The sequence below is a fragment of the Antechinus flavipes genome, chromosome 1, assembly GCF_016432865.1.
Source record: "Antechinus flavipes isolate AdamAnt ecotype Samford, QLD, Australia chromosome 1, AdamAnt_v2, whole genome shotgun sequence".
NCBI classification, from domain to species: Eukaryota; Metazoa; Chordata; class Mammalia; order Dasyuromorphia; family Dasyuridae; genus Antechinus; species Antechinus flavipes.
Genome location: NC_067398.1, coordinates 231,982,780 through 231,990,750, shown reverse-complemented (window position 1 = coordinate 231,990,750; position 7,971 = coordinate 231,982,780). Strand labels below are relative to the sequence as shown.

General features: G+C 33.4%; 1 pseudogene; it reads right to left on the bottom strand.

The window, feature by feature from the left end:
* Nucleotides 1–3,874: 3,874 nt before the first annotated feature.
* Nucleotides 3,875–5,100, bottom strand: LOC127544995 (syntaxin-7-like; annotated as a pseudogene).
* Between the last annotated feature and the right edge of the window lie 2,871 nt (nt 5,101–7,971).

Genomic DNA, 7,971 nt, shown 5'->3' with positions numbered 1-7,971 from the left:
CTCACTATTTTTTCACTAATTTTTCCTCTACTTCTCTTACTTTATTTTCAAAGTCCCTTTTGAGCTCTTCCGTGGACTGAATGTAATGACTTATTTTTCTTGGAAGCTTTGGATGTAGGAGTTTTGACTTTGTTATCTTCTAAATGTGTGTTTTGATCTACCTTGTCACCATAATGTTCAATGGTCAACATTTTCTGCTCATTTTTCTAGCTTTTTACTGTGCTTTTATCTTTTTGTGAAATTAGGACTCTGTTTCCAGGGTGGAGGGTATGCTGTCGCAAGCTTTGGGAGTTTTGTGCATCTGTTATTAGAAATTCTTCCAGGAATCTGACCACAAGCACTCCTTTCTGCTTTGGAGCTTTTGGGGTGTTTCCGAGCCCTACTGTAGCTGTAAGATCTAGTGTTCTGGCCATGACTGCACATCAGATACTCACCTCATTGCCACAGATCCACTCCACTGACCTTCTGAGTCCTGCTGATTCAAATGTCCCATCTTGATGACACTGGGGTCCAGCCCAGAGCTGGGGCTAGGATTGTCTGCTTTGGGCTTGCATTCTGGGCTCCCACTCTGGTTCCACACACCTTTTTTGCTGCCTTTCCAAGTCCTCTTTTGTGACTCTGGGCTGAGGAGTCTGGAAGCCACCAGGACTGCTGCTGACTCCGAGGTTGGGTCTAGGCTCGGGCCGGAACTGTGGCTGAGTCCTGTGTTGCACCTGTGCATCCCATATCAGGATTGTACACTGGTGTGCATTTAATGTCACAGACCTTCTCTCTGAACTCCCAAGCTTCCCTCACCTGGAAAATGCTCTACTCCACGCTGATGCTCCAAAATTTGTTTAGAGACATTATTTAAAGGAATTTGGAGCATTTGGGGGGAGAGGTTGACATTTCTGCCTTTATTCCACCATCATGGCTTCATCTCATATGTATGACTTTGGTAATAATTGCTTTAATTTCTTTTTATTTAAAAATTTTATACTAATTTTATATTAATTTATTTTATATTAATTAAGGAAATTGACTTATAAGTTCCTTTCTCGTTTTTTGCTGTTTTGAAAAGCATATATGGGCCCTAAAATGAATGGGGACTCAATTATTTTTTCAAAGAGCTTATATCATACTGGGCTTAATTATGCCTTAAAAATTTGGTAAGTCGTTTGTAAAATCTTCTGGTCCTGGAATTTCTAGCTGGTGGAATTTCTAGCCTTATGGCATGTTCAATTTATTTTTTCTAAGATGTGGTAATTTAAGAATTTCATTTCCTCTTATGTTAAACTGGGAACTTTTTTAAGTGATTACTTATCCATTTCACTTAGATTATCAGTTTTACTGGCAAATGTTTGGGCAAAATCACTCCTAATAATTGGTTTAATTTCTTAATTAATGGAATATTTTACCTTTTCATTTTTGAGATGAGTAGTTTTGTCTTTCTTTTTAAATTAAATTAAACAATGGTTTATTTTATTTTTTCATTAAAATTGTTTTTAATAAATCCATTTAATTCATAAGTTTCATGAATATCATTTATTTCAAAAAATTCATTAAGAATTTTTCCTTTGATTTTCATGATTTTCATTTTAATGATGAATTGGGGACATATTTATTAATTCCATTTTTAAAAGTTGCATCTCAAATTTATTGATCTGCTCCTTTTATATTGATGTGCACATTTGGAAATATAAGTTTTTCAACTCTGGGTTAGCATCTCACATATATCAGAATGCTTAAAATGACAGGAAAAGATAATGACAAGGCAATATGGGAAAACAGTTAGACTGATGCATTGTTGGATGAAATTTTGAATTGATCCAGTCATTCTAGAGAACAACTTGGAACAATGATTAAAGAGCTATAAAACTGTATAACCTTTGAACCAGCAGTGTCATTACTGGATCTCTATCCCAAAGGAAACATAAAAGATGCAAAAGAACCCACATGTGCAAAAATATTCTTAGCAACTTTTTGTGGTGTCAAGGAATTAGAAATTAAGTGGATGCCCATCAATGAGGGAATGGCTGACTAAGTCATGGTATATGAATGTAATAGAATATTATTGTTCTATAAAAAATGATAAGCAGGCTGATTTCAGAAAATCCTGGAAAGACTTGCATGAATTAAAGCTGAGTGAAGTGAGCAGAATCAGAAGATGTGATGATTAGCTATGATAAACCTAGCCCTTCTTAGCAATGTGGTGATCCAAAACAATTCCAATAGATTTTGGATGAAAAAATATCACTTGTATCCAGAGAGAGAACTATGGAGACTGGAGATGAATCAACCATACTATTTTTAACTTATTTGTTTGTTTGCTTGCTTGTTTTTTTTTCTTTCTCATAGTTTTTCCCTTTTGTTCTAACTTTTCTTTCAAAATATGACTAATATGAAAAATGTTTAAATGCTTTTATATTTATAACATCAAATTGCTTGTTGTCTTGGGGAGAAAGAAGGTAAAGGAAGGATGTAGAAAAAATGGAACTCAAAATCTTACAAAAGTGAATGTTGAAAACTATCTTTACCCGTACTTGCAAAAATGAAGGCTACTGGGGAGGGGAAAAAGGATAAAAGCTAAGCCTGTAAGTAATGCTTTTATTATATCCCACAAATTTTGGTATGTTGTATCATTTTCATTCTTTTTAACAAAATTATTGATTGTTCTTATGATTCTTTGATTCATTTTTTCAGCTTAAATTATCATTTTGGTTGAAAAAGTTTCATTTTACTAAATTAGTTAACTTCATTTGTTTCCAATTAAAATATTATAACTTGCCAGTTAAACAGTACATTCACTATTAAGCTGCTGTACAAGAACATTACAGAACACACAATCAGAATAGAAAGAATCCACTTTGCAATATTTCAGATAATTGCATTAAAACAACATTGATTAAAAAAAAAACTAGTGGGTTTATTGACAAAACACTCAATCCTCATTCTAATGAAGTATGGTACAAAATGGCATATAAATGAGAAAGAGTAAAACAAATCAGGGAAAATTAGTCAGTGTATTAGCTAATAATGGTAATTTTGATCTAAGAACATAGTTACTCCTCAACCAGATAGGAGGGAAGGTAAATCAAAACCACTGAAAAACCTGGATTTCTGTTTTTAGTGTAGTCAACCATACAGTGAGTCTTGAATTCAAAAATTATTAGTGATAGCATTTTCATATTTTTCCCTCCAAATGCACAATAAACATTTACAGATTGTACTTCTCCAAATAGGGATAAGGGCTAGATACAGCCTATGTTATCACAATCTTCCCTCACTATAGAGGTATTTAGCAAGCGCACTCTAAAAATGTTTAATAAATACATATCAGAAGTATTATACAAATTAAGAATATGATCATATGTTGTTTTTCTGATTTAATACAGGTATCAAAAGAATGAATTATGCAAGAAATATTCTTTTGGCACTTTCTATTTTGAAATAAGCAGTATAGAGATCTGATAATCAATATTTTAAGTTGTTTTTACAATATTTCCTCTACCTAAACTGAAAGAAAAATCAGATATTTTCTTTGTGCCAACAGAAAGTTAGGTACAAGTATGCACAACAATAGAGATGTACATATGATGGAAAAGTTTTTAATGGCAAAAACTGATTAACAGTCAACAATTTAAACAATTGGCTGATGATAAATTTGAATACAGATAAAAATTTATTAACAGTTAAATTGAAGAATATGACAAAAGCATAAAAAATGTAGAAACCATTTCAATATTAGAAAATATATTGAAACAAAGAATTCCCATCAAATAAAAATGACAAAGTATGGACATCATCATATACTTAACAACTATACAATGATAAAAACTACTATTTAGAAGAATTCTTCTATATAATTTAGATGTTAAAGGGCAACACTGTCTCCCTAGTAACTTTTTTTGAAGGATCTCCCAATGATAAGCCCAAGAGTCACCAATTTAGTGACAACAATCAAAAAAATAATGTACAGAGTTTTTCAGGACTTGCACTGATAATTTGCAGCCCTAGATAGCTGCTTGTTTGCCTGCTGGATATGTACTTTGATGTCATCTATATTGGCTTCTGGATCACATCTCCTTGTTGATGAATCTTCACAGCTAAGTCCTTAAATATTTCATTTATAATCGTTCTATCAGCTTCAAGTTGCCTAATGGAAGATTCTCTCTCTAGAATAAGATGGAAATCACCTTCTGAAATGTCCTCATCCTGCAGCCACTCTTGGGATTGGGTTTCATTTTGCCATGATATGAGATCATTCTCTTTATGACCACCTCAGGAAAACAACCAAGACTTGGAACTTGCTCTTATTCTGGCAACAAAATCTTTCACTTTTTCAGCAACTTGTCTTTGGATCTTCTTGCATTTTGTTAGTGAAGCTGTGAATTCATCAATGAGCTGATATTTCTATATTTTCCTTTGATACTATTTACTTGGGGTGGTGGGCAAAGGTCCAAAATCTTTTATGTACTGATCTGTTTTTTGGGTTTTTTTGTTTTTTTGTTTTTTTGTTTTTTTGGTTTGTATATTGATACTTCCATTGCAGTTGTTTGTTATGGGCCAGAACTTGAAACAAGGTATTAAGTGGAATTGAGGAGACAGTGGTTATCTAATTTAGCATGGTTCAGTATGATTGATTTAATCCTACAACAAATAATGGTTTCCTAGTGATATAATGATTGGTTTATACTCAGTGTGGAGCATATAAGCTAGAAGCCTCAGCCAGGATTCATTTGGAGTGATTCAAAGGGCAGAGAAGACAGGCAGGAGCTCAAGCTCTTGGAACCAAGGAGAGAGATAGGCCTCTAAGAAAGCTAATCGGGCCCCAGGAAAGGAGACAAGACTTTGAAAGAGACAATAAAGGATTTGGACTTTAACCCCTGGCTGCTCTTGTTGTGATTACTGGACTGAAAGGAAGGCTGCTCCCAGAGACCCTAAGAAAACTCAAACAAGAGAACACTACAATTGTTGCCTCAATTCAAGTAACTTGAGGTTTTCCAAGTGGTTCAACAATCTTTGTATTTCTTTGGAACTTTGCATAATCTTCTAGATATTAGAAGAGATGCATTGAGCCAATTGGGCTGGGTCATCATCAATTCCTGGAGCATTAGACATAGCTTATTTGATCATTGACCAACCTCATCAGATGGGAGGGGAAAGATGAAAAGGTTTGTATAACTGATCACCAAGACCTCTATCTTTTCTTCCCCTTCTCCTTTCTCCTCCACTGGCAGTCAAATTTACACATCCTGGAAAACACCCAGCTGAATATTTCAACTGATGGATTGTGATTTGTATTAGCTGTTGCCTTGCCCGGCCAGCTCATTCCTTAGGATTAGATTATTTAGGTTCCAGTTATCTCTTCTTCTATGCTTTCATGTCCCTTAATTAAATGTAATTTTTATTGCATTTTGATCTGAAAAGATGAAGTTTAACATTTTTGCCTTTTTACTTTTGGTTATATGGCTTCTTTTATTACATGCAGAATTTTTGTAAAATTCCATATATATATATATATGCATATATATATTTACACACACACATACACACACATATTTACTGCTTTCAATTTCCATTCAATTTACTCCAGGGATTTACTATATCTAACTAACTTTTTCTAAGATTTTACTAGTCTTTTTGACTTTTCTTGTACTGCTCTAATTCCTTATTTTTACCCTGTTTGTGTCTCTGTATCAAATATGTTTTTTGATTGGATTCTGCCTTTTAATCCACTCTTTAATGAATTTCAATTTTATGGATGAATTCCTCCCATATCCTTTTTTCTTTACTCAGTAAGGTTCCCTGATGTCTTGGGATTGCAATAAATATTGCTTATTTAGGATCATTGTTTCCATTGAAAGCAGCAATGACATTGCTCCTCAGAGGTCTTTCTTCCTTGAGATTGGAAAAGAATATCTCAGTTGGGCATTTTTAAGGCCAGACTTTTTTTCTGGCATAGTGATTTGTCCTGTAGACACACATACAAAATTATGAAGCTTCTAATCAGTCACTTAATACATAATACATAAAAGACTCAGTTTGTTTAATCTTCTTATCTACATCTTACTCATTCCTTTTAAATTTAATTTAATATAATTGACCTATATTTTAGTAAATATTATTTAAGGTCTTCAGGTAGATATTGGAGAAACAAAAATAAAAATCTTGATCTCAAAAATGTTTAATATAATGCAACAACAGAATAGGAGGAAGAGAACATATTCAAAATATAATACAAAAGTAAAATGCAATAGCTAAGAAGAGGCTTGACAAAATGTTCTAGATAAATTGGAGGAGAGAAAAGTTACTGGGAAAATGAGGTAAGCCTTCATGGAGAAAGTGAATTCTGATCCTGAAATTTGAAGAAAAAGAATATCTCATATAGTGGAGGAAAAGTCTCCCCCCACCAATAATACTTAATAATACAGAATATTCAAAAAGTAGAATTCTTTGCTACACATAGAACAATTAAAGTGTAATCCACAAGGTAAGAAGATAGAAATAGCACAAAAGCAAATGTATTAGGAATAACAATGTAATAACAATGGATAATAGCACAAAAGCAAATGTATTAGGAATAACAATGGATAATTCCTTAGAACACCCTCAAAGAAAAGCCTCTTTGCCAGCCATCTATGTAGGTCAGATGTAATGACTCTAAGGAAGCTTAGAGATTTGTAAGTCAGGGTCCAGTTCTTGTAATTTTTATCTGGTTATTATCTGATAATTAATCATTCAGAACCCTTTCTTATTTTCAAAAAAATATAAAAACAAATTCTTCCAATTCATATAAAGGCAAGAGAGAACAACTAGAAGAAGTGAAAAATGGGTTGTGTTCGGATCATAGGGTAAAGATACATGAAAAAAAAATGGTTATGGTAAAAATTTCTTCCACAGAGTTTATGGGAGACAAGGTCAGAAACTATACTAGCCTCTATTTTCCTCAAATGATGAGATAAAGGACATCCAACATTTCTACTCCTAGAAGTCCATGCAGCAAAAGAAAAAGATGAGTCAAGGGATGAGGATGAAAAATATCATTGATCAGTTAAGAATAAAAGAGAAAGACTTAAGGGGCAATTTTTAACAAAATACATGCAAAGATAGTTTTCAAGATTATTTTTGCAAAACCTTATGCTCCAAATTTTTCTCCCTCCCTTATTCTCTCCTAGACAGCAAGTAATCCAGTATAAATTAAATATGTAAAATTCTTCTAAATGTATATCCACATTTGTCATGCTGCACAAGAAAAATCAGATCAAATGGGGAAAATGAGAGAGAGAGAAAGAAAAGGGCAAGCAAACACTAACAACAAAAAAGCTGAAAATACTATGTTGTGATTCACATTAAGTCTCCCATAGTCCTTTCTCTGGATGCAGACAGCTCTCTCCATCACAATGTATTAGAATAGACCATAATCACCTCATTATTGCAAAGAGCCAAGTCCATCACAATTGATTATCACATAATTTTGTTGTTGCTGTGTACAATGTTCTCTTGGTTCTATTCATTTCACTTAGTATCAGTTCATATAAGTCTCTCTTGACCTTTCTGAAATCATCCTGCTGATCACTTTTTATGGAAAATAATATTCCATTACAATCATATACCACAACTTATTCAGCTATTCCCCATCTTATAGGCATCCACTCAATTTTTAGTTTCTTGCACTACAAAAAAGGCTGCTACAAATATTTTTGTACATGTGGGTTCTTTTCCTTTTTTCTCAGCTATGTCAGATACAGACCCAAAAAGACACAGCTGGGATATGCACAGTTTGATCGTCTTTGGGTACAATTCCAAGTTGCTCTGCAGAATGGTTGGATCAGTTCACAACTACACCAACAATGTATTATTAGTGCACTTGTTTTTTCTGTCATATTAGCCAATCTAAGAAGTATGTAGTGGTATCTCAGTGTTGAACCAGCCTTGCATTCCTAGTATAACTCTCACTTAGTCATAGTGCATTATCTTGGTGATAAGTTC